Genomic DNA, 27,940 nt, shown 5'->3' with positions numbered 1-27,940 from the left:
ACACACGGTCACATAAATGTTGGCCAACAATTACGAACGTGAGAACGCGGTGACGTACATCGCGTATGATGAGCTCAGAAAAAGTAAGTTCAATAGCCAGTGCGACTCCTTCTGCTTGATTCTGAGCATGTGTGAACTTTTGTGCGATGGACTTGTGTACACACGATCGGACTTTCCGCCAACAAAGTTTTATTGGCGGAAAATTTGAGAACCTGCTAGCAAACAACCAACAGCAAATGTTCGATGGAGCATGCACACAGACTTTCCGACAACAAGCTCACATCTAACATTTCCCGTCAGAAAATCCGACTGTGTGTACGCGGCATAACAGGAGAGGGGTTAGAGCATGGGATACTCCAAAATGATTGATTAGAATATAGAAGACAATCTTCTCTTTAAGTATTTGTGAGAGTTGGACAGTCTAATGCCTCCAAGATGGAGACCATATGGCAAGTCTCAAAGCAGTCTAAGGTCTCACAGCTGAAGACTATGAGGCAAATCTCTTTGGCTTCTGGTTACCTTGCGCCAATGCACTACTGGTACCCAGTGCAATCTCCAGTACACTACACAGTCACAGTTTAGGGTCTTAACTCACAAGTCCCCAGGACAGCTGTCACCTTCCAGCTTCTTCCGGACACGGTCTAGTGAGTGAGACTATCTTTCTCCAAAACAAAGTTACTGCTCTCCTGTGTCATGCTTACCCTTGACACACAGGTGGTCAGACACTATAGCTGGCTTCTGCGTTCTTCACCTATAGCAGCTCCCCTTTCACATAAGGCAAGCTGGCTGTCAAATATGCGCTGGCTATAGTGCAAATAAAGCTCTGAGGTGCACAGAGATACGCAGGAGCGGGCCTGTGGGTGCTTGTCTTGTGGTGCAAAGGTGTGAGCATATGTGCATGCATATGCGCATGTGCAGGCATGTGTGTATTCACCACTAATACTGGTTTAAAGTGGACTATATAAGTGCAGCAGCTGCACCAGCTAACTGCTGTCTGATCTGCAGCTCTTCCTGTGTTCCTCTGCCTGTTTCTGTACTTAATTCCTGTGATTGACCTGGCTTGTCCTGACCATGCTTGAACACTACCTGCCCTGACCTCAGCTTGTCTTGGATTCCGCTTACCTCTTGCTCATCTACCTGATCCAGTTTTGCCGACCTCTGCCTGTACCATGACGATTCTCCTGCCTTCTGTCCATGCCTGTACCTGACCGTCCGTTGTAGACCTGGCTCATCTGACTAACGCATCTGTTACCTGTCTGCTCCACATCATACATTACTTACCTGGTCCTTGCTGGTCATCCGCCTGCCACATGTTACCAGTCTATTCTGCATCTGCGATCAGTTACCTACTAGCCAAGCTACTATCTGCCTGCTGTCTGCCAAGTCCCGGTTCTGCTGCTTCTGCTGCCATCTGCTGTGTTGGTCATCTGATCTGTTCCTGGCGAAGCACCTGCTCTTCATCTGGCCATCTCCTGGACACTCTACAGGCACTCATCGTTTACCATGCTCTCGTGGCCACTGTCTCACCCCACCAAACCAGCTGCTGACAAGGTCTATGCCTGCAATCACACTGGGAAAAAAATTAAAGATCAAGTTCACTTTCAGTCTATTCACATTATTGTCATGCAGGCCCCGATGAAGGAGGTGCTCTTGGACCCCTGAAATGCAATGGATATTATTTGGCTTGTCCCCCTGACTTTTATTGGAATTAAGTTGTATCTGGACCTCTTAGCAGTGGTTTGGTACTTCATATTCAATTTTAGTTACAATTCACTACAAGCCAAGGAGACCATGAAGATCCTCCTGGGTACAGAAGCTCCCTGCCCGGGAACCAGATCATTTACATCTACATCAATATTTTAAGATAGCAATACCAGTGGGCTAACCTTATGGGTCCTGGGCTATTTTTCTACTTTCCTCAACTTGATGGGTGTATGGTAAGGATAGGCGAACTGATCGGACCGAGCATGAATTTGGGCTGAACATTCGCTGTTCGGAAGTTCTCCGAACAACCAAATTAAAAGGTAGTTTGACCGTTTGTTCAGCCCGCCGAACGACCACAACGCAATGCGCCATCGCACAGTGCATTGAAAGCCCTGATTGGCTGAAGCAATAAAAGCTTCACCCAATCAGGGCACAGAGCACTGTCAGAGCCATGATTGGACGACATCATGATCACTGTATCCAATCATGGCTCATTGCTCCTAATCCCACCCCACACTATAAAAGTATTCTTTCTATAGCGGCCATTTGTAGTGTGATAGCAGCGTGGAGAGAGATGGAACAGGTCTCTGTTCAGTGCTATTAGGCAGTAAGCGTGCTATAGTGTGCTATTCTGATTCTATTGTCAGTAGAATATCAGTTTTGTGTGCATCTAGGAATAGTTCACTGTGAGTGTAGTGAGATCATTCATGTTTACATTAGTGTCAATATAGGGATAGTTCAGTGAGTGTAGTGCCACCATTCATCTTTACATTAGTGTCAATGTAGTGATAGCTCAGTCAGTATGAGTGTAGTGACCGTTTAACACAGTTTTTTTTCTGTGCATTACTGCAAGTTTACGCCATATAGTTCTGTGTGTTACTGCAAGTTTAACAACATATATTTCATTGCATTACTGCAAGTTTATCGCCATATATTTCATTGCGTTACTGCAAGTTTAACGCCATATTGTTCTGTTTGTTACTGCAAATTTAACGCCATATAGTTCTGTGTGTTACTGCAAGTTTAACGCTGTACATTTAATTGCGTTTCGGCAAATCTAATTCTGTGTATTTAATTGCGTTACTGCAAGTTCACGCCATATAGTTCTGTGCAAAAGGGTGTGTCAGGGGCTACTCCAAAATATTGCCCCACGACAACAAAAAATGTTGTGGACTATCTCAGTACCCAGCAGGGATTTAAACAAGGTAAATATAAAAAGTATAAATTTATTGAGAGAAGGATGTAGATAAAAAACATTAAGTACAACAATACATAAAATAGTTATTGCATACAGTTACAGATGGTTCAGAAAAGAACAGATAAACCCCACTGGTATATGGGGAGTAAAGAGGTAGGTCCAGACGTAATCCTCTACATGTTTCGCGACACAAGTCGCTTCTTCAGGATAAATCGGTCATAAACATCTATGGAAAAATACAGTCTCATAGTTACATAGTTAGATGTTCACAAATAATGAAAACAATAGAAAAAAACAAAAATACAAAAATACAGTAAATAAGACAGATTTGGAGTGTTATAGGCAGGCATAGCTTACCAGTGGAAGCCCATAGGGGGAACCAGATGGCACAATTTGAGGCACCCTAAATGGGTAATCACCCCCACGGTGAACACGGGAGGTACTGGAAGGTGCAATAACTGAAATCAAAAGATATAAGAAATATTCTAATGTGGGTCTATATAGTCTATGGAAAGGAAACAAACACAGAACCAGAGGGGGGGGGAATGGGGGGGGGGGAGATAGGTGTTGGCAAAGGGGGGAGGGATAGGGGGGAAAGGGATGGGAAGGGGAAAGGAAAACATCAATATAGTTCTGTGCGTTACTGCAATTTTAACGCCATATATTTCATTGTGTTACTGCAAGTTTAACGCCGTGTATTTCATTGTATTAGTGCAAGTTTAACACCTTATATTTCTTTGTGTTACTACAAGTTTAACGCCATATAGTTCTGTGCGTTACTGCAAGTTTAACGCAGTATATTTTATTGTGTTACTGCAAGTTTGACGCCATATAGTTCTTTGCGTTACTGCAAGTTTTTGCCGTATATTTCATTGCTTTACTGCAAGTTTAACACTGTATATTTCACTGCGTTACTGCAAGTTTAACACTATATATTTCATTGCATTACTGCACGTTTAACGCCATATAATTTTGTGCGTTACTGCAAGTTTAACGCCATATATCTCATTGCGTTACTACAAGTTTAACACCATATAGTTCTGTGTGTTATTGAAGGTTCAACGTTGTATATTTCAGTGCGTTACTGCAATATTATAATGTATCCGTGGAGTCTGTGTTTTGAATACTCAATTAAAGTGCACCAAACACCGCTTTCTATTGTTTAAAGTGCATCCACGTGCACATTTACACATCTTTTGTTAATAAGCATCTTCCACTCCCCCCATCATGTCTGGGAGGACAGCAAGGAGAGGCAGATGTTCCCATGGCACTGTAAGGTGGCCAGCAGCGTATGTGTCCACAGGCAAAGGTGGATGTGGTCAGTCCTCAGGCAGGGCATCATTTCCTCTGTTTAGTGATGTTGCTCATGGTATCCAGTCACAGCATGCAGAGGAGGTGGTGGACTGACTGACTAAACCCTCCTCATCTTCCTTATCCTCTGTCACCCAAGCAAAGACTAGTGCGCAGTCCCCTGCAGCTGACAGAGTGGCAAAACCTGCCTCCTTGTCCACAGCTATTCCTGCCAAAGCCCCAGCATCAGGCATGGAGGAGTCACCGGAGTTATTTGAACACAGCGTCAGCCACTTGCTCCTTGAGGATGCACAGCAATTGCTCGATTCAGATGTTGGTTCTGACTCTGAGGTTGAGGAAGGCAGGAACATGAGCCTACAGAGAGGTGAGAACAGTGGTACACAATTTGGCAGTCATATTCCCCCAGCCGCAGCATATTTCCAAATTGTCTCCAGTGTTAATAAGGATGGAGAAGATGATGAGGTCACTGACTCGACCTTGGGTGCCAGATAGAGCAGAGGAGGAAAGTGAGGGTGAGGCACAACCCAAACGAGGCAGCCATCATGGAAGTGTAGAGAGCAGCCACCCTATTCCATCACATTGTGGAGCTGTTATCTCCTGGCCCAATTCCTACAGCTCAGCTGTCTGGGCCTTTTTTAGTATATGTGCAGCCGATCACACTGTTGCTATTTGCAAACTTTGTCTCAAGCGCATCAAGCTTGGCAAAAACACCAACCATTTGGGGACCACATGCATGACAAGGCATTTAACCTCCCACCACTCAGCCCATTGACAAGAGCACCTAAAAGCCACACAAAAGGGCACATATCTGTCCCTCCTTCTTACTCACCTCAGTATGTCCCTGCTATACCTTATGACCTCTCAGCAGCCTCCACTGACAGGGATGATGGTAGAGTGCAAGGTGTCCCAGGTCCTTACAGCACATCAGTCAGCAGCACACCACCAGCTGTAGACTAAAGCCGGCAAATTTCTCTGCCCCATCTGCTGCAGTGTAAAAAAAAAAAATACAGTCCCTGCCACCCACATGCCCAGAGTCTAAATGCAAGCTTGTCAAAGCTGCTGGCACTACAACTTCTGCCTTTCCGCCTGGTGGATTCTGGCCCCTTCCATAAATTTGCAGAATGTGCTGTACTGTAATGGCAAGTTCTCAGTCGATATTTCTTTTCACGTAAGGCCATTCCATCTCTCTACCATCATGTGAAAGGCAATGTTGTGGCATCATTGGGCAAGGCAGTCAGCCGCAAAGTCCACATTACTGCTGACACGTGGTCCAGCAAGCATGGGCAGGGATGATATATTTTGTGCACAGCACACTGGGTAACTCTGCTTGCAACTCGGAAGGATGCAGGACAGGGCTCAGTGCTGCAGCTTGTTGTCCCCCCATGTCTCCATGCAGCTGGTGATGATGCCAGATACATCATCTCTACCTTCACCTCCTCCTCCTCCATGCCCTCCTCTGCTGAATTGTCCTCAAGTACCCCCTAAGCGTTCAAAGGGATCTTCAATGAGTCAGTCTAAAAGGTGCCATGCAGTGCTTCAACTGGTGTGTCTAGGGAACAGAGGAACTACACCGGAGCAGAGATTCTTGCAGCTCTGCAGGGACAGGCCCAGAGGTGGTTCATGCCACGCCAGCTGGAGCCAGGAATGGTGGTGTGTGATAATGGTACAAACCTCCTGTCCGCCCTTAGACAGGGAAAGTTGACACATGTACCATGCCTGGCACATGTCCTCAATTTGGTGGTGCAGCGTTTTCTAAATAGGTACCTAGGGTTGGAAGATCTGCTAAAGCAGACCAGAAGAGTGTGTAGCCATTTTAGGCGGTCATACACAGCCAGTGCTCGGTTGGCTAAAATTCAGCGGGAATTCCACCTGCTTGTAAACCGCCTGATTTTTGACATGCCCACCAGGTGGAACTTGACTTTGGCAATACTGCAGTGGGAGAGGGCCATCAATGAGTACCTGTGTGAGTATAGCACAATGACAGGCTCAGGCCAGCTCGGCTTTTTTTCCCCACGCAACTGGCTGCTCATAAAGGATGCATGCACTGTACTGTCACCATTTTAGGAGGCCACAAGGATGGTGAGCTGTGACAATGCATGCATCAGTGACACAATCCCTGTTGTGTTACTGCTGGAGCAGACTCTGCGTGGCATCATGGACTGGGATCTCAAGGCAGAGCAGCGGGAGGAAGAGGAGGACTTCCTTTCCTCTCAAGGCCCACTTTATGCAGACACCATTGTTCCTATGCCAAAGAACTCACAAGAGGAGAGAGAGGAGGAGGATTCTGCCAGTTCCGGAGGCATTGAAGCAGAGGAAGACATACGTCAAACAGTAAGAGATGGTTTTCCATCTGCAGAACGCTTGGGAGTAGTATGTGGCTGGGAGAAGGCAGTTCCAGATACTTAAATCCTCAGTGACCCCGAGGAGTCAGCTTCTCATGCCTCCCACAAATTTGTGGTGCATGGGCTCCCTCATGCTTCAAAGCCTGCGAAAGGACCCAAGAATACGTGGCATAAAGGAAAAGGATCACTATTGGTTGGCAACCCTCCTTGAGCACCGTTATAAAGGGAAAGTCTCAGAACTCATCCTGTCCTCACAGAGAGTGCAGAAGATGAAATCTCTCGAGGACACCTTAAAGAGAAGTTTATCAAACGCTTTTCCCGACTTTCCCGGTAAGTTACAGTGTGGTAGAAAACGTAGTTTTGAGGCTTCTGTTGGTCAAGAGAGGAGTGGTGGAGAAGGCGGCCGCCTAAGTAATGTATTTCTGAATTTTTTTAGTCCTTGCCACCTAAGGCTGTCAGCTTTCAAATTCCATCGGCAGCGTCTGCATCACATGATGGACGATTATCTAAGGGTGAAAACAGGGATGGAGAGCTTTCCAGTCGACAATCTCTAATCTTCTTCCCTGTGCACTGCATTGTGGCCTCATCATACAGACTGGCTCCCCAAGCCGTTGCTTACAAAATAAAGAAAGCTTGCAGGGAAAATATAATTTTTGGGGTTTTATAAATCCAATTATTTCTGCAGCAGCTTCTATACACAGTACAGATGTGCCACTTTACAGGTGGGCTAAGGGGACCCCCAGGCACTATATTGAAAGGAATATTATTTTTATACTTTCACTTTAAGCATCAATAAATCACTGCTCATTTAAAAGTGACGTTTTGTACAGACTTTTTTTTCATTGATACATATCCCCCCAGGGCATTACCCGGACCCCCCCCCCCATAACCATTGAATGCCCAATTACTTGCATTCAAGCCTTCAAAATGGGCACTTTTAATTTTTCACGTTCGGGTCCCATAAACTTCAATGGGGTTCGTTATTCGGTTCTGAACTTTCCAGATGTTCGAAAGTTCTGGTGTAAACCGAACAGGGGGTCGTTTGGCCCATCCCTAGTGGGTGGCAGTCTGGAGAAGTGGGCATTCCTAGGCAGGCTACATTTGCATGCAGACCACCCTAGGTAGTGCCCATGTGTGACGCTGAGCCTCCATGAATGAAACAGCTAAAATCCAATAAATGCCAGGAGCGGGCCAGAGACAGTAAGGCCAGGGATGTTGGATGTCCTCTAGCTCAGGAAATGGGGCAGGCTCTTTTGTCTAAAAGTATCCAGTGTAATTAGACTAAACATTTACAGTACAGATTTGTAAGACTAAGGTAAGCCTAGAGTTCAGCTTTAAGGAGCATGCACATAGTTTGAAGGACTATTTTAGGGCTTGTTCATATTTGCTGTGTTCTCTGAAGAATGAGCCACATTTTGATTGTATCTCCGGTTATAATTTGGATCAAATCAAACAAAGCAGCAAACTTGGAAAACTTGTTAATAGAAAATATCTGATACAGGACTAAATTACAATCCAATCAAAAATATTTAATACGCAGATGACCTGTGCTAGGAAAGAGTACTGGAATGAAAAATGATTTCCTATTTTTTTTTTTAAAGAATAAATAAGCGAAGTAAGGAGAGTTTTAAATCTTTGCCTGGCACTGAGCTTTTAGCACTCACAAATAATATATTGCAGAAATATAGCATGACAAGGAGTTCCCGGCCCCCTCTACACATTTACATTTTCTCTTTTGTGAGCGCTGTGACGTATCTGCTCTGCTGACTGTGGCCAAGCGAGTGTGACAGTCTATTTGGAAAGTGTCAATGCACAAAAATTTGTTGTAGTAGAAGAGAAGTTTTAAATTGTGTACTCAATCTTGCAGGTCATATTGTGTCAGAGACTCTACAGTCAGATAGAAAATATCTTTCTGTTCCCGCTGCGCCTTCACACCAACATCTCTGCATTTAGAAGGACAAAATGGAATTTCTCTTTGCAATGTGTTCAGATTGATTGCTTAGTTGGAATTTACCTGGGGTAAGAATATGAAAGATACACGATTTCTTTACACCACTAAGGTATCAGTAGCCGACGTACATTATATGTCCAAAAGTTTGATGACCCCTGACCATTACACTTAACTATATGAAAACAAAGAAACATAGATGAGTGATATAAAAAAAAAAACAAGTGGTCCATTGAGTCATAAAAAAAGACCAAGTGGTCCACTGATATTGGCAAGGTGATACAGCCAACAGATAATAAGGCAACACATTGATGATCTCAACCATGTAGTTTATTCCATCAAACTGGCTTCTACAGTCCCTGCACCATAGCCAGGCCTCTCTGGGTGGAGACTGTATAGAAGCCAGTGCAATAGAATAAATTACACAATTGACATTATCTCTGTGTTAGTTGTGGGATATTGCACGGGACGTGCTCTTGGAAGCCAGCACCTGGTGCATCAGGGGACTGGAGGGTCACACACACAAGGTTTGGAGTGGCGGTTTGTTTTGATCTACAATGAATGGTCAACAGTGATTGGATACTCCTCCAAATGAGTTCAGGTGTTTCGAGTAAAGGGTACTTGTATGGCAATAGTATACAAAAAAATTGTAAACCATTGTGCACTTCCAACTAGGAATAAGTGTAGTATGGTCTAAACTATGTTTGGTCCAAACCTGGAAATTAGCTGTCATTGTTGGGCCAATTTGCAAAAGGAGAATGCCCCAGGGATTGTATAGGCACGGGAGGTAAACCAGATCATACAAAATGTGTAATATGGTAAAAAAGTACAACATTTATTAGAAATACATATGAGCATAAACTGGATATACAAAATAAGAATACCTATAAAAACAATGATATGTGACATGAATGATAAGCAGCAAAGATTTACTAATATACACACAAAGTCTAGACAGACAGTCAACCAAAGTGTGTTTATAGTGTACCCGACATGTTTCGGGTACACTGTAAACACACTTTGGTCGACTATTATGTACATTTGTACACAATTATGACCATTGTGTACATTTGTTGAAGGGTGGGGAATTTCCCACTTGTAGCTGCTTGGTCTAGCAATGACAGCTAACTTCCAAACTTGGACAAACTTGTGTTTAAACAAAACCTAAACCTGAACCCAAGCTCATTACTACATAAAACCTTGTAAACAATTGGGGGAAGGCCCTCTTCTGGTAACAATCAGCTTGTAATTGGCATTCCAGTTCACCACAAGATTGTTCAGTATGATCGACCTCAAAGCTCTGTGCAGACTACTTCAGTTCCTCCACACCACTGACTTGGAATGCCAGTTGCGAGCCAGATCTTCTCCAGCATCAGTACCTGACCTCACCAATGCTCTTTTGCTTGAAATTATTTGTACATAATTTAATTTCACTTAAATATATAGAGCTTCCGTTATTTCTTGTGGTGCTGTATAGTGTAATCGATTTAATAATGGGGGGTTTATACAGGCATAACAATACATAATAATTGTAAAGGTAAGTTCATAGAGTTGTGATAAAAAACAAACTAATAACATGGATTAAAGGGAGGGAGAGTCCTTTCCAAGCCATAAGGGCTGGGAACTGGTAATAAGGCAGCCAGTGCTTTAGTAATTGGAGAATGAATCAGCTCAAGATGTATGACGTGCATTTGAAGGATTTAAATTGTAACTGAACCGAACAACAAAAATGTAATCTATTGCAGCTTACTAACCCTTGGATGTGGTGGCTGAAATTATATTATTTTTTTGAGGATACGAACATTCCTTAATTGTACATTAATGGGCACAGGATGAATTATTTAGGTGCTTCGGGTTAGTCTGCTGCCTTCAGCCGATTCCACACTGGTTAAACTTACAGTAGCTGTGACGGCAGCTCAATATAACTTTTCCAACTCCCAGACTGCCTCAGTTTTTTTGTTAGTGTCTTAGGACAATGGACATCTTCTTTTATCAGAGAGAAGCAAGCTTCATCAAAGCAGGGTGCAGATATGGCCCCCAAGGCTATGCCCAGTACTGGCTGAGCCCCAGTGGCTCTGTAGCAACTCAATATTCTTTCTTGGAAAAAAAAAATATCTTGATCAAAAGTAGAAAAGAGTAAGAAATATCTTACTCTTTTCTACTTTTGATCAAGATATTTTTTTTTTTTCAAGAAAGAATATTGAGTTGCTACAGAGCCACTGGGGCTCAGCCAGTACTGGGCATAGCCTTGGGAGCCATATCTGCACCCTGCTTTGAGGAAGTCAAATTTCATCAGCTTAGGCCAATATGTATTCTTTTACATATTTTTGGTAAAAAAAAAAAATTGCAATATATTAATTGGTTTGCGCAAAAGTTATAGTGTTTACAAAATAGGAATAGATTTAAGAAATTTTTATTACACATTTACTGTGTAAATGTCACTGGCAGGGAAGGGGTTAACACTAGGTGGTCGATCAAGGAGTTAAATGTGTTCCCTAGGGAGGTGTTTCTAACTGTGGGGTGATGGGACTGACTGGAGAAGGAGAGAGATCGCTGTTCCTAATCACTAGGAACAGCAGATCTCTCTCTTCTCACCTGTCAGAATGGGGATATATTTGTTTACATTGACAGATCCCCATTCTGGCTCTCTTTCCCGTGATCGCGGGTGGCCGAAGGACATCGCGGCCGCTGGCCACGTGCATTGGGCCCCCCCACCACCGTGCACGCCTGCTATGGCTCCTAAAGAAGCCGACGTGCACCTATTGCGATTTGCGATGAACAAGATGATCTGTCCCAGTATAACGACGGCGGTTGGTCGGCAAGTGGTTAACTTGACTGTCAAATTCCTACTTGATGCAACATGCACTCTTGAGCAAGTCCTCTGTGGGAAGGATGGGCGGTTGCTCTTCAGGACACTAGCCAGTATTCCCTTTCTGCTGTACCCAGTAGCTGACTCTCCCATAGTTGCCAGCAGTCACAGATTAGCCAGTACAGTCACGGAAATTTGACATCTGTCCCGGGCCTAACCTTGTTCCGGGCTGCGTCCCGGAAATTGATGCAGATCACGGACAATCACAGTCGGTGCCATGGAGGCACTCAGAATTAAGATAAGCTGTGCTGCCAGGTGGGGGAGACAGGAAAAAGCCAAGGACAGAAATCCCTCCCCCTAGCACCTGACAAGGCTCCCTCACAGGTGGCTCCACTCGGACTGAACATCCCCATAGGGTGGGGCCAGTGTGGCTTGAAGTTTGATTGAGCAGGATTCGGAGAGCGGGTGTGTTTGGACCGCCTTCTGCTGAGGCACATGTGAGGCTGTTTGTGATCAACACGGAGATGGAGGTAAGCGCCTACTCAATGCTATAAAAGAACAAAAAGTCTCTGCAAATGCCGCTATTTTTTCTTTTATCCAGCAGTCTGGATTGTGAGAATTGCTGCCGCTATGCCACAATATAACACATTTGTATACCTACTGTATATGCCAAAATTGGCACAAATGAGTCTGTTCAAGGGCACATTTTAAATTGTGAAGCACTGCTAAGTCTGCTGAGGACTATTTTATGCATTTGCTCCACTCCATCTTATGCACCCAAACATCTTTGAACCTTTGGGAATTATGTGTGTGAACAGAGTGGGGTATAAGTATTGTCAGATATAAAGAGAACAGAAAGCAACTGTACAGACAGTGATATTTGCAAGCTAACATATTTGGGTTTAAAACTGCACTGGCCTGGCCAATTTCTCACAGGCAGGACAGTGCTACATGTCAGTTAACAGTACTCTTTTACTTCTATCTCTTAGATAAAAGTAAAAAAGTGCTTTTTGCTTACTTTTATTAACCTTTTTTCTCCTGTTTTCATGTAGCACTGTCCTGACTGTGAGAAATTGGCCAGGCCAGTGCAGTTTTAAACCCAATTTCTAATAGTCACTGCTGACACCATCAATAAGGCCCCTTTTACACTGCGGCAGTGGCGGCTGGTGTTTTTTGTTTGGGGGGGGCAGCAAACAACCACCCCCCCGCAACACCTCAAACACCCCCCCACCCTTCGCTCTCTGCCAGTCCACTGGGACTTACCCCATCTAGGCGCCGGGCAAATTGGGCAGCAGCGGTGATCGGACAACTGCAGGCACATCGGCCAGCGGTGGGGATCAGGCATCGGTGGGCACATAGGCCAGCGGCGGGGATCAGGCATCGGTGAGCACATCGGCCATCGGCGGGGATTGGGCAATCGGTGGGCACATCGCCAGTGGTGGGGATCGGCGGGCACATTGGCCAGTGGCGGGGATCAGGCAGCGGCTCCTTGTCTTCTCCTCCTTGCCTCCGCTGTGCGTCTCCTCCCCTCCTCCTAGGTGTCCAATAGGATCGCCTGTCCTTTCAGCCAATCAGGTGACGGGTATCAGACCCGCTTCCCGATTAGCCAGGAGGAGGATCAGTGTTGCAACAGCGAATATTCATTCGCTATTGTAACACCTGGGTGGGCTCATGACGCAATGCTCTGCATCTGAGCATCTGACTCTAATCAGGTACTTCAAAAGAACACCCCCGCCGCTGAAATTCATGCGCCCCACATCCTGAAAGGGGCCAGATGCATGAATAGGGGGTGGCGGCCATGGACTGGATAGAGCATGAGGGTGGCGGTGGATAGAGGGGGCGGCGCTCGGGCGCCCCTAATGGACGAGCCGCCACTGCACTGCGGGTCCGATCAAGTATACCTGTCAGTTTTTCAGGCAGACTTGATCGGAAGATCCATGCATTCTTATGGACAGGCAGATGTAAACGTACTTGTGTCAGTTTACATCCACATAACTCCAATCTGGTGCGCTGCAGAAAAATGAAAAAAAACAGAAGGGGGGCCATTCTCTTCTTTTTAGGAAGATTGGATCAAAGTGCAGTTTGGTGTAACCAGACAGTGCAGTCTGTTTACTTCCAGCTGCCCAAAGAGCAAAGTGGGCTCTATCCGTGTCTGCTCTGCAGAAACTGAACGGACAGGGATGTGTCATCCACCCGCTGTGCTCTGATCAGCAGGGAATCTGTGAGCACAGAATCCGCACCATGTGAAAGGGGCCTTACGTCTGCTAATCATACCTGTTCCTAAAAAGGAGAAGTACAGCCGAAACTCGTTTGGCTGTACTTCTCCTGTGGATCACAGGAGTTCAGCTCGTTCTGCATCTAAGTAATCTCAAACTCTAACCACACCCCCTTTAAGCAACACGCAATATGTAGCGTTCTTTACACCATGCAATTTCCAAAACTGCCTGGATACAGTTGAGTCAACACAGATACAGTAGCACTTGTGAAACACACAGGACTCCCTAGCTGAACCACTGTAGCCTTCCTGTTAGGCAGGAACGCCGCTATAGTTTACCTCCAGTCTCCTGTTAAGCAGAAGAACACACTATTCTAACTATATACATCCTAGCAACCTACCTAGGAGGGTTCTACATAGTTTGACAGATCATAAGTGCAGGGGCAATGATCCTATGGGCCAAGTTGCCAGCTAAGGATTCACTAACAGTTTTAGGGGAGCTTGTAATGAACCATCTAAGAGACCTGACACAAATAACCTTTATTACTGTCCTGAGCCTGGGTTTCATTACTCCTCTGAGACCTCATTAACCCTTTAGGGATGGATCCCTCCCTCCTCTTTCTTATCCAGGGAGGAATTTTTGACAACTAAGCCTGTGTTTATAGGAAACATTTCATCCAATGGGGGCAATGGTTTCAATCTTGCATTCATGCACTCTCCTCCAGAGTCCCATCTCTGATTTCTCCATGGCTTTAGCTGCTGCTGGGGTGGAGAGTGAAGAGAAATGTATTTTTTCTGTGTTCAATGACCTGGTACACTGAGACAGCATGCACATGCCTTGATATGCATCAGCTACACCTAAGGTCACTAGCCTGGGAAGTCCCTAGTTCCCAATCATATCCTATTCATTCACTTTTGTAACCTGTTTTGTATAGCATTTGGCCTAATCTTGAATAGATCCTAACTCTCCCCAAGCATGCTGCTTAGCAATGTCCTGTTGAAGAGGGGTGCCTTAAAAAAGTGGGATGTCTCCACAGTGGATCCAGCTATTTTTTGTCTTAACAAGACTTTGACTCTGTCCTTGTAGAGGACATCCAGGTGTGTAAAGACCCTGTGCATAAAAGACTAGAAGCACTGTCCAAGGCTTTACTCACCCTTGTAGGCCCTGCCCTACAGCATGACATAGCAGCCATGTCTGTCTGCCAGACCTTGAATGTTTGGTCCAAGGATATGTCGCAGGTCTTGGGTCTATCCTGACAGATACTTCTATCTGTCAACAACTGGAGGTCATGGCTAATGTCATGGCCTGTACTCGACTGCCTTAATGGGTTTGCGGATCTTATTTGCTTGATATCCAGATTGAGTCCTCTGCACATGCAGAGGTCCCTTTGGCTCAAATGTTGGTTTGTGGAGCATCAGTGCAAGAAATGTCATTTGCAAATGCCTTTTGAAGGGAAATGCCTCTTTGGCAAATACCTGTACAATTTTTTTAAGGATGTCACTGGGGGAAAGTGCACTCCTTTGCCTCAACAATAAAAGGCTAGCCTCACACTGGTAAACCCTCTATCTCAGAGGCTTAGAAGAGTTTCTTTCATTTTTCTCAAGCCACCATAAGTCCTGCACAGTCATGTCCTCTAAGCCCAAGAATAAGTCCTTCTCAAAATTAGAGGGTGCCCCATTTCCCCACTTCCCAGAGGAAGAAGGGGGGGTGTGACTGTTGGCCTATGCGGCCATTTCATTCCAGGACATTTCAAAAGTGCGTGCCCGGAACCTTTTGTCCAGAAGCTACAAGCTAGAATTTTGTTCTCTGCCTCCACCACGCTTCATATTGTCCAACTTGCTAACCTTCCTGAAAAGATTAATAGACTTTTACACAGCTGAAGTCATAGTCATTGTCCCAGAAAAGGAGCGATTTCAAGGTTTTTATTCCAGTGTGCTTTAGACATGTGCACACTGAAATATTTCATTTCGGAATTTAGTTTTCGTCCGAAAAATAAATTTATTTAGTTACTCCCGAAATTAGTTTTTATTTATTTCGTTTTTTGTTAAAAATTGCATTCATCCGAAAATCCAAATGAAGGTCGTATCTGTCATTGCAGGCTTATGGTGTCTGTCGAATGTTCAAAGAAGATTCGACGGAGCAGCTAAACTGTGCGACGCCGTATAGTTTACCTGCTCCGTCGAATCTTCTTAGAACTTTCAACAGACACCATAAGCCAAAGTACGTGTGTACTTAGTTCTAGCTATTTTACTGCTCCTCCTCTTTGGTTACAATCAGCCAATAACATTCATCATCATCATTATTTCTATTTCTATTTTCTCCCCTACGTTGAATCTTTTCTCCCCTACGTCGAATCTTTTCTCCCCTACGTCGAATCTTTTCTCTCTATGTCAAATCTTTTCTCTCTATGTAGAATAATCTTGGACTAATAGTTAAGGTTAGGCACATTCGACCACAGGTTTGATGGACACAGACTGTTATTGTCATCATCATCAAGTCGAATCTTCTATCTATATCGAACTGTTGTAGCAACGAAAATGAAAATAAAGCATTTGTTTATGTCGGATCTTTCCTTTTTCGGATTCTGCACTTTCGTTATCGTTTGTCAAAACGATAATGAAAATACCTGAAATTCGGACGAAAATGCATTCGGACAAAAACGAATGCACATGTCTAGTGTGCTTACCTTTCACAAAGCAAAAGAGGTTATCCACCCTGAAGGTACTTAACACCTTCCTCCATGTATAAACATTCCACATGGAATCCATCAGTTTAGTTATTGCTTCTGGAAGACCTCCTAGCCTCATCATATTGACAATACTTGCATTCAGCTGAAGGCACTCAAAATTACTAATTTGTTGTCCTTCCCTTTGGTCTGTTCACTGCACCTTGGGTCTGGCCCATTGTGTGGTATAAATACCTCCCTCACCTATTAAGCCTTTCTGGGTCAAACACTAGGAAGATCCAGGCAGGGCTATGTTTGCAAGCACCTAGGTCAATAAAAAAATAGCTGCTTCCTTTCAAATACTGCTGATTTGGTGATCAAGGAGAAGCTCTAATGTGGCAATGGCACCCAACAGTTGCCTGAAGGGGATTGGGAGTGGTGCCAGATTTACTATTATTCTATTATTGTTCTTTTAGTAGACCTAAATGTTTGGAAATTCTAGCAATTATATATACAGTATATATATATATATATATATATATATATATATATATATATATATATTTCTGTATACTATATGCAGGTGGCGGAGCTAGACTATATTGCGCTACTTGCACCCCCTCTCCCAAAAACATTAATAAAGCTTCAACATTTTCAGAAACAGTAGAAATATATGCAGGGCTGCTTTTCACCTCCCTGCCAGGAAAAAGTGGGGTAGGGTGATCTGTCAATCTGTCACAGTGTTTTGTTTTTTTGTTTTTTTTATAATGGCACATTTTTATTATTTGACTGTGTGCCATTATAAAAAACGATATTACCATGATGATACCAACTACTGATACAATTCTTAACATATCGTCAAATGCAGCCAGTACAGGGATGCTTTCTCATCTCCTTGCCAACGTTAGCTCTGTGTGGAGACTGACTGGAGAGCTGGGATGAAGTGATGTTGCATGCAGCATGGCTTGTTGAGGCACTTCATTGGCTGGATACCTCTTCTTCACAGATTGGCTTTGTCTCCAGCTAACATCATCCGATCCTGCAGTGGTATGTGGAACATCTATGCAGTGTGCGGTGGACTGTGTGGGGAAGCCAGAGGAGTGTTAGGAAGCTGGCAGAGAGTAGGGAAACCAGCGGCCATGGCTGCTCCCTGGGCAGCAGTGTGCCCTAGTTCGCCTAGCAGTAGCGCCCGCCCTGACTATATGTACTATAAGTAAAAGCTGCTAAGTAGACCAGTGTGTAGGGTTGCCACCTTTTCTTCAAGTCAAACCCGAACACTTTAGCAGTGCACGACAGTTTTTTTTTGTAGTATGCACCAATGTTTCCCAACCTTTTCAGTCGAGGCACCAGTGGCGGCACGTCCATTGAGGGCGCACGGGCCCGGCCCCCACAATCCATGTGTCCGGCCCCCTGATCTACATATCAGTGGTGCCGGACCATGGATTCCAATGCGGCGGGGTGTTTTTTTGAAGCACCTGATTAGAGCCAGGGGCTCTAATAGGCTTCTAAGAAGGATAGGCATTGCACTCCGAGCCCACCCAGTTGTGTGACCATAGTGAATTAATTTTCACTATTATCACACTAAAGTTCCTCCCCGCCAATCAGGAGGCAGGTCTGTGAGACCTGTTTCCCCGATTGTCCAAAGTGTCAGGTGATCCTATTGGATGCCTAGCGCTTTGATGGAAGACACACGGCGGTGGAAACTGCTTCCCGCACTCCAGGAGAGGACACCACAGCCCCGCCACACCAGCGGCCGGACCGCCCATGGGGGGGGTGCTGTTCCACGCTGCCGGGAAGGGGGGGTGTTGTTTGTTTGCCCCCCCCAAAGAAGCCGCCAGCTGCTGCTAGGCAGGAGTTGAGCAGGTGACATGACACCTCCTCACCACCTGTACAAAGCCCTCAGTAAACTGGTCCATCGTCAGAGACATGTGAACACACCCCAAGGCTGTGATGGGGATGTCTGCTTCACTAGACTGGTCAACAGAATTGCAAATTCTTTGGCCATTTAAACAATTAACATTATATATATATATATATATATGTATATACATACACACACTATATTGTCAAAAATATTGGGGCGCCTGCCTTTATACCCACATGAACTGTAATGGCATCCCAGTCTTAGTCTGTAGGGTTCAATATTGAGTTGGCCCACCCTTTGCGGCTATAACAGCTTCAACTCTTCTGGGAAGGCTGTCCACAAGGTTTAGGAGTGTGTCTATGGGAATGTTTGATCATTCTTCCAGAAGTGCAATTGTGAGGTCAGGCACTGATGTGGATGAGAAGGCCTGGCTCACAGTCTCCGCTCAAATTCATCCCAAAGGTGTTCTATCGGGTTGAGATCAGGACTCTAGGCAGAGAAGTCAAGTTCCTCCACCCCAAACTCGCTCATCCATGTCTTTATGGACCTTGCTTTGTACGCAGTCATGTTGGAACAGGAAGGGGCCATCCCCAAACTGTTCCCACAAAGTTGGGAGCATGAAATTGTCCAAAACGTCTTGGTGTGCTGATGCCTTAAAAGTTCCCTTCACTGGAACTAAGGGGCCAAGCACAACCCCTGAACAACCCCACACCATGATCCTCCCTCCACCAAATGATTTGGACAAGTGCACAAAGCAAAGTCCATAAAGACATGGATGAGCGAGTTTAGGGTGGACCTGATAGAACACCCTTGAGATGAATTAAAGTGGAGACTGTGAGCCAGGCCTTCTCGTCCAACATCAGCACCTGACCTCACTAATGTGCTTCTGGAAGAATGGTCAAACATTCCCATAGACACACTCCTAAACTTTGTGGACAGCCTTCCCAGAAGATTTGAAGCTGTTATATCTGCAAAGGGTGGGCCAACTCAATATTGAACGCTACGGACAAAGACTGGGATGCCATTACAGTTCATGTGCGTGTAAAGACAGGTGTCCCAATACTTTTGAACATATAGTGTATATATTCAGCTGTTTGCCTAGTGTTCCAATCATAAGGTTAATCTCTTTGCACCTGCCCAACAGTCTTCTGCTATAGTACAGACTAGCAATCTTTTTTTCTCTTTGTAATGTTAAAAACCTTATGGATTAAAAAGTCATCTGTGCCTCTGGGCGCTTAGACCTCTATTTAACACAAATAAACACCATCCTTGCCTATCTTTTATTCTAGATTTAGTGGGTCTTTATAAAAGTTGAAATCATTTTCACCTTTATAATACTCCCAATAAAATCACGGTCATCCATCAGCGCTCAACTTGCATGCACCCCTCTCCGGTAAATCCTCTCGGTCGTTCACTTTGGAATATAAATTCAGTGTTTGCCCAGGCATCTTGTAAAATGAAACTGCATTGTCTCTGCACGGGTAGTATCTCTGTGTCTGTACATAGGTTATAGACTCTACCTATTTCATCTTCTCATAAATTCAGCCATGTGTGCAGCCGGCATCAAACATGTCAAAAAAAAAAAAAAGCACCTATCCCAGCGCTTTCCGACCTGTCAGCTTCTGCCGTTCACCCTCCCGGACAAACTCAATCTGCAGAAAGCAACAAAGGAAAATGCGACAGCTCCTCTTCGTTATTTCTTTCACTCATTATCCTTGAAAAAAAAAAAAAAAATCATGAAAAGTGACTGCAGCTCCGACGAGCTAAAATTTGCCGCCGACTAAAATCCCATCAAACAAAATGATGGATTTATAATTAATGATTATTTTTAGAATAATGCCCTGTACACACGATCGGACTTTCCGTCAACAAAACCGTGGAATTTTGTTTGAAGGATGTTGGCTCAAACTTGTCTTGCATACACACGGTCACACAAATGTTGGCCAACAATTATGAACGTAGTGACGTACTAGACGTACTACGTGGCTTTTCAGCATTTTAGTGCCACCCTTTGGGCTCCTTCTGCTAATTTCGTGTTAGTAGAAGTTTGGCGAGGGTTGATTCGCACTTTTCTTTTCACGTTTTTCATTTCGTGTTTTTCAGTTTGTTTCTGAACGGCCGTTCGTTAATTAGACATGTTGCGGAATCGGAGGAGATAACGTGTTATTTATTATTGGCCTTGGAGTTATTGCTTTGATATTTTTTTGGTTGAATAATAATGATTTGATTTGGTATATTTTCTATATTTTTGGATGCATAGAATGCACTTTTTGGTTAAGTTTTTTTTTTTTTTTTTTTTAATGCACAAATAAAAGAAGAAGAGAACTGTGCGCTGCATTTGGAGATTTCATAATTTGCCACGTCACGAATGTTAATTCTCCATTACAAACGCTACTTTACAAGACTGACCTGCTTGGACTTTTGTCCGACAGACTTGTGTACACACGCTGGGAAAATCCGACACACATTTGTTGGCGGAAAATTTGAGAACATGCTAGCCAAGATTTGTCCGAAATGTCCAAATGTCCGATGGAGCGTACACACGGTCGGACTTTCCTACAACAAGCTCACATCCAACATTTCCCGTCGGAAAATCCGATCGTGCGTACGCGGCATTAGAGTATGTATTTCATTAGAGTGTGAGTGTCACGTACCTTACTGTGGAGTCTGAAATGACGAGGGTGGCCTCTTGCACGGTTCCGGTCCTAACACCCCTGGAGGTGGAGACAGGGCTGCTAGGGCAACGGAAGGGTGCAGGTGCCTGTTGGCAGGATCAGGAACACCGGAGCCTTAGAGGTGCTGGTGAGATGTTGATCCTGGATTGGTTCAGGAAAGTCCAACAGGAGAACTTGCAAGGTCGGGAACAAGCAGGAGTCGGCAACGTGCTGGCAGGAAGGTACACAATCGATAGGCAGGTTCCTAGTCAGGGGCTAGCGGAGGTTGGCAATGGGCTGGCAGAGAGGTACAAGATCGAAGACAGAGCTGTGGTCAGAAGTTCAAGCCGGGTTCGGTACAGGAAGCAGAAGTAAGCAGAGTTGCAGGGATAATCCAAAAGAGTAGTCAGGAAGGCCAAGGTTTCAGGATCAAGGTTCAATCAAACAGCAATCAAGGATACAGGAACTAGCTGAGACAATCCAGCACTGATACTAGTATGCTGATCCTTTAAATAGGGCGCCCTGTGCTGTGATTCGTTGGCGTGCGGACGTGCCCATGCCGACCTTCGTATGTAAGTACTAACGTGCGTGCCTGGTCCGGGGTTCACACGTTCGTGCCGCACGTCTGGCTGGCGCACGGAAACGAGCGTTTGTAATGGTTCTCTGACAGTGAGTGAAAATGTGTAGTGCTAAAAGCAGTAAGCCCTAGATATAAACCTAGGGAAAGGTGCACATACCCTTCTAGAATTTTGTAAACATTATCAGGGTGATAAAAAAAATAATCAAAATATATGAAAAAAAGGAAATTCGAATAAATTCCAAATATAAGTTCAAATCTAAACCAAACAACGTAAATAAGATATTACTATAACAGCCGTATCAACTGATTGCAGGCATATGAGGTCATATCTAAAGTGCACGTGCATATACATCAATGTTCAGATAAACAGAAACAAAATGTAATAAAGTCCAAACAAACGGGATTTCAGGGAATAATCCACAAAGGGAATCTTTAGTAGAGTGAAAGATGCTAATATATCTCAAAAGGTTGCAGATGATGATATTCACATATTCAAAATCAGACGGCACCCAGGACTGTGCTTCCACCACCCAGGGGAGGGGTAGGTACTCTTACCATGAGTTGTGGATCCACACACCAGCGGCGGTGAGACCTACAGGCAAGGATGCAAACATGGATTGCAGATTACGATCTCCTTAGATGGCTGAGATGAAGGCACACTCCAACACTTTTGCAGCAGTCAACGAATACTGGAACCAGGAATTCAACCGAGATCTCCTAATGTTCTGCATCTTCCACAAATAGCTCACCAATCAATGGTGGGAGCAGTGATCATAGAAGAAAAATGAGAGAAGACTTCCACGTAGCATAGATCAAAAATGTAGGGTTTTAATGTAAAAAGGCACAACCATTGTGGCAGATGCGTACAATAAAAAGGTAATCACATAAAATATATAAAAATGCGCAGTGTGTAGAGATTTAGCAAGCATTAAACCGACGCGTTTCGTCCTACAGGACTTCCACTGGGGCATGGCTACCACTGCGCTATATATACAAGAATACATAAATCAATTCATTCAATAAGCCACCATTGACTGGACTTAATTGGAATGCCTGTTGGTGGGCAGTTGATGGGTGTGGCTTTGTTGACCGAGTCATCACGTGGCGATGAAGGTACCCATACTACATCCTGTGCTGCGAGCCATGAATCGTGTGACCGTGATCATATCAAGGCTTGGTCGTCCGCTGTAATATCGCAATGACTAATAGGTTTGCAGCATGGATTGGTGACGTGTACGGGGTGCTCCCCACGCAGTACTCCCACGATTAGTGGGTAATCAAAGGGGAGGCGAGAGACACACGTCGCCTACCACGAGGCATTCCAATTAAGTCCGGTCAATGGTGGCTTACTGAATTAATTGATTTATGCATTCTTGTATATATAGCACAGTGGTAGCCAGCAAGTATATGCCCCAATGGAAGTCCTGTAGGACGAAACGTGTCAGTTTAATGCTTGCTAAAGCTCTACACACTGCGCATTAAAGCTCTACACACTGCACATTTTTAAATATTTTATGTGATCACCTTTTTTTTTTGTACGCAACTGCCAAGATGCTTGTACCTTTTTACATTAAAACCATACCATACCATTTTTGATCTATGCTAGCATATGCAAGCCTTCCCTTTTTTTTCTTCTATGATCACTGCTCCCACAATTGATAGATGAGCGATTTTGTGGATATTGCATAACATTAGGAGATCTTGGTTGAAGTCCTGGTTCCAGTACCCGTTGACTGCTGCAAAAGTGCTGGAGTGTGCCTTCATCTCAGCTATCTAAGGAGATCGTAATCTGCAATCCATGTTTGCATCCTTGCTTTTATGACTCACCGCCGCTGGTGTGTGGATCCACAACTCATGGTAAGAGGACCTACCCCTCCCCTGGGTGGTGGAAGCACAGTCCTGGGTGCCGTCTGATTTTGAATATTTGAATATCATCATCTGCAACCTTTTGGGATACATTATACATTGTTCACTCTACTCAAGATTCCCTTTGTGGATTATTCCCTGAAATCCCGTTTGTTTGGATTTATCACTTTATGACATTTTGTTTCTGTTTATCTGAACATTGATGTGTATACACGTGCACTTTAGATATGACCTCATATGCCTGCATTCAGTTGATTCGGCTGTTATAGTAATATCTTATTTACGTTGTTTGGTTTAGATTTGAACTTATATTTGGAATTTATTCAAATTTCCTTTTTTTCATATATTTTGATTATTTTTTTTATCACCCTGATAATGTTTACAAAATCCTAGAAGGGTATGTGCACCTTTCCCTAGGTTTATATCTAGGGCTTATTGCTTTTAGCACTACACATTTTCACTCACTGTCAGAGAACCATTACAAACGCTCGTTTCTGTGCGCCAGCCAGACGTGCGGCACGAACGTGTAAACCCCGGACCAGGCACGCACGTTAGTACTCACATACGAAGGTCGGCATGGGCACGTCCGCACGCCAACGAACCACTTATATTTGGAATTTGTTCGAATTCCCTTTTTTTTCATATATTTTGATTATTTTGGTTTTATCACCCTGATAATGTTTACACAATCCTAGAGGGGTATGTGCACCTCTCCCTAGGTTTATTTCTAGGGCTTACTGCTTTTAGCGCTACACATTTTCACTCACATTTGCATACAATTAGTCTTATTGTTGTGTTAGCAGCTTATTTTCACACTGGTGGCACAGTAATTTATTCACATATTTATATTTCATTAGAGGGCTGTGAAGTGTGTAATTTATTTGCGTGTTAAAAAATGATGTTTAGAAAGGAAACTTATGCTTAAAAAATGATATTACACATATAAAACCAGCCTAATGGAAATTCAATGTTATTAATAGTGAGTTTTCTTTGATCAACAGCCAAGTTTTATATTTCTTTCAAAAACATTTTGTTTTTCCAGTAAAAAAAAGAAAAAAACAATTCAGATCTTTTACGAAAGGGAATAGGGAGTGTATGCAACCCCTGTGCACCAAGTGTCAGTTGAAATCAGGTTATACATTAGCTAAATATAGGCATACAAGAAACATAATTGCCCACAGGTGGTTGGGTTTACATTTTCTAGATTTACATAATATAAGTAGGCAAAACAAAACTGCAAGTAAACATCATAAAGCTTTGAACTTTTTGAGGGCAAGCTCTCTCGATTTGTGTGTACACTTCTCACAAGTAAATGCATGGTAAAACCTTTGGACAGCCGGGTTGCTGGAGGAGATAGTGGTCTACAATCCACTACTATTATGTTGGTTTGTATATATCAATGTGGCTTTTTCAAGGGAGGTGAGAGATTTGTCCATTTATGTTGAAACAACGTTTGTAAAAACTTTGCAAATACTGCTTCCCTCCTTCGCCTACTTTGATAGATCATTTTTCTATATACAGCAGCTCTTTCATGGCCGCCTGTACCATTTTGAGTGTTGGTGCAAGACATTCTTTAACCACTTCCCGCCCGTCAGACATTATATGACGTCCTGGACTTAGTGAAACTGGGTTGATGACTGCAGCTACAGACATCAACCTGGCATCTTTTTTTTTCTGCTGGCATTTCAGTCCTTGGTCATATCTATAGTAATCCAGCAGAACCACTGGCTTCAGTCCAGGGCTCCCTGATGGAACAGGAGAGCCCAGAAAGTTGCTGGAAGGTGGTGGGCAGGACCCCCTTTCTGCCACATGTAAAGGCACTCCACCCACCCTCTCTATAACAACTATCATATTTCCACTTATAACTAGCCCTCAGAATCTATGAAAACCAAAAGGTTCCCGACTCCTCAGAAATAGGGTTCTCACTATCTTAATGTTAAATGACATTTCGATGTTCATAGCCTAAAAATTATGATGTTATCATACCATGTCTATTGTCATATTACTTGACTCCAAAGACATGCTGGTAGGTTACGGTAATTGGCTTCTGTCCAAAATTGTCCCCTAGTATATGAATGAGGGGTGGGGACCTTGGATTGTGGGCTCCTTGAGGGTAGGGACCGATGTGAGTGTGCGATGTATGTGTGGAGCACTGCATAAATTGACGGCGCTATATGAGTACCTTAAATAAATAATAATATAATAGATATGAGCATCTTAATAAGACACAATGTACAGGGATAGGGACAATTGTAGACACGCACCCACACTCACTTATGCCGCGTACACACGGCTGGACTTTGCATCAGGCAAAACTCCGTCGGCATCTCTGACGGAAAAAATTTAAAACAGGCTCTATATCTAAGTCTGTCGGAAATGCCAACAGAAAAAGTCCGATGGGGCATACACACGGTCAGAATGTCCGACGGAAAGCTCCCATCGGATTTTTTCTGCCGGAAAGTCCGACCGTGTGTACATTGCATTAGGTTGAACTGAATGCACTGGTGTCTTTATTCAACCTAACTATTTACTAACTTTGTAACTATATATTAATTGTATTATGTGTTTCTGTAATACTCTTCATTTGCTTGTTCTCTTTTACAACTGTTCTGGAATTATTTCTGATTGGGACTCTAAAACAAGTAGTCATACTGCAGCTGCAGGAACAGATTCACAGGACGCAATCACTGTGTTTTGAAATGTCCGTTCAGTGTCAAAATGTATTATTTATTGTTATTTTATACATAGATAACAAAGGGGTGGTGTGAGCTGTTATTAAAAGCTAACAAATAGAAATATATTATTAAAAGCTAGCGAATAGAACAATTGCAAAAGAAAAACATTGAGAGGGGAGGGGGAAGTAGAGACTGAGAGAGAGAGAGCTTCTAGTAGAAGATGTGTCTGTGTGTTAGGTGAAGGTTACAGAACACATTTCAACGGTGAGAACAAAATGGAGTCTCTTGTGCTTAAATGAACAATACAGTGAATGTCCATGTCATTTCCCTTCTTTTGTTTGACACAAGAGACTCCATTTTGTTCTCACTGTTGAAATGTGTTCTGTAACCTTCACCTAACACACAGACACATCTTCTACTAGAAGCTCTCTCTCTGTCTCTACTCACCCCTTCCCTCTCCCCATTCACTGTATGAACAATACAGTGAATGTCCATGTCACTTCCAATAAAAACTTTATGGAAAAAAAAAAAAAAACAATCCAACAATTTAGCCACTAGGATTGCTTTTACAAGTGGCAGAAGGTAGTCCTGCCTGCCACCTTCCACCATCTTTTCTTGTCCCACCAAGGAGCCCTGGACTGAAGACGGTGGTTCCACTGGCTTACCATAGAGATGGCAAAGGATCGAAATATCCAGGATCATCTCTAAGTTCTAAGAAACGGGAAGCTGTGAGTATTTTGTCCCTTACGATTTTGCCAGAATGTAAACAAGCCATTACTGGCTTGTAAAAGCATCTGATCAAACCGATCTCTAAACAAAAACTAGCACAGGATCCTCCACCACCTTGTGGGTATAACTCGTGAAATGTGTTAGCATGTGTTTCTAAAAGTTTTATTTTTAAATCTGTAAAGAATACATTTTTATTTTATGTCGTTGCAACCATAGCAAAAATATTCTGGCAGAGCTCCTGTTTTCCTTTATGCAATTGACTCATTAAAATGAAATCACCTCTTTCGTTTAAAGAAGGAAATAAAAAAATAACATATACAGTAAACTTGCCACATGAAAAACATTTTGTAATTTTATGTTATTAACAATGACCTTTCCATTTTAATCTGAAGCCGATGTACTTTTCTAAAACTGTCAAAAAGATGAAGCAATATGACAACCTGAAGGCTTACAGTTAATAAACAGAATGCCCCCAGAAATGTAATTTCCTGCCTGTGTGATTGGCTCACTGATTTTCTCCAGGATACCCAATCACATTCAAGGAAAACAGAAAAACAAAACAAACAGTATTTTTGCTTGCACAATTGGATGATTGAAGTCAGCAGAGCTTCACCACATTCACTAAAATCTCAGGAAAACTCATTTGCAAAGTATGACTACCCCTGCAAAGTGAACATTCTATTTGCCCTTTGTAAATCAACCCCGGGGCCGTTTTTACCACGGGGCAGCTGCCCCGGTCATTGTTGTGGGGCCCAAGGCAGCTTCCCCTTGAGCCTGCACTGCCCGCAAATAGTTAATATGTAGATTCGGGAGGGCCCAAGAAAATGTTTGCCCAGGGTTCAATCAATATTAAAGATGGCCCTGATCAACCCCCATGCATGGTAATGCACAGTTCACACGCTAGTAGGGTGCCATTCATCATTCACACTCTGTTCATTTTGATAGCACCTTAACTCACATCCAGAATGCATCTGTGCACCAGAATGCGCAACACAAAATAAAATTCAGCAGAAGTATATTGTTGTGCACTGAGGTGCATTTATTTTGAATAGCTTGCCTAATAATGTTTGTAGTGTAGCACAGTGGGGGGGAGATTTACTAAAACTGGAGAGTACAAAATCTGGTGAAGCTCTGCATAGAAACCAATCAGCTTCCAGGTTTTATTGTCAAAGCTTAATTGAACAAGCTGTAGTTAGAAGCTGATTGGCTACCATTCACAGCTGCATCAGGTTCTGAGTGCTCCAGTTCTAATACGTTGCCCCCATTGTGTTCAAATGTAAATGGACACATAGTCTATCGGTTTGAGTGATGTTGGGTGTCCTTTTTTTTTTTATGGGGCCCAGTTCACATTTGGCTTTAACGTAGCTTCCGTAACCCTC

This window comes from Aquarana catesbeiana, linkage group LG01, assembly GCF_042186555.1.
Source record: "Aquarana catesbeiana isolate 2022-GZ linkage group LG01, ASM4218655v1, whole genome shotgun sequence".
Taxonomy (NCBI): domain Eukaryota; kingdom Metazoa; phylum Chordata; class Amphibia; order Anura; family Ranidae; genus Aquarana; species Aquarana catesbeiana.
This window is presented reverse-complemented; position numbering follows the sequence as displayed.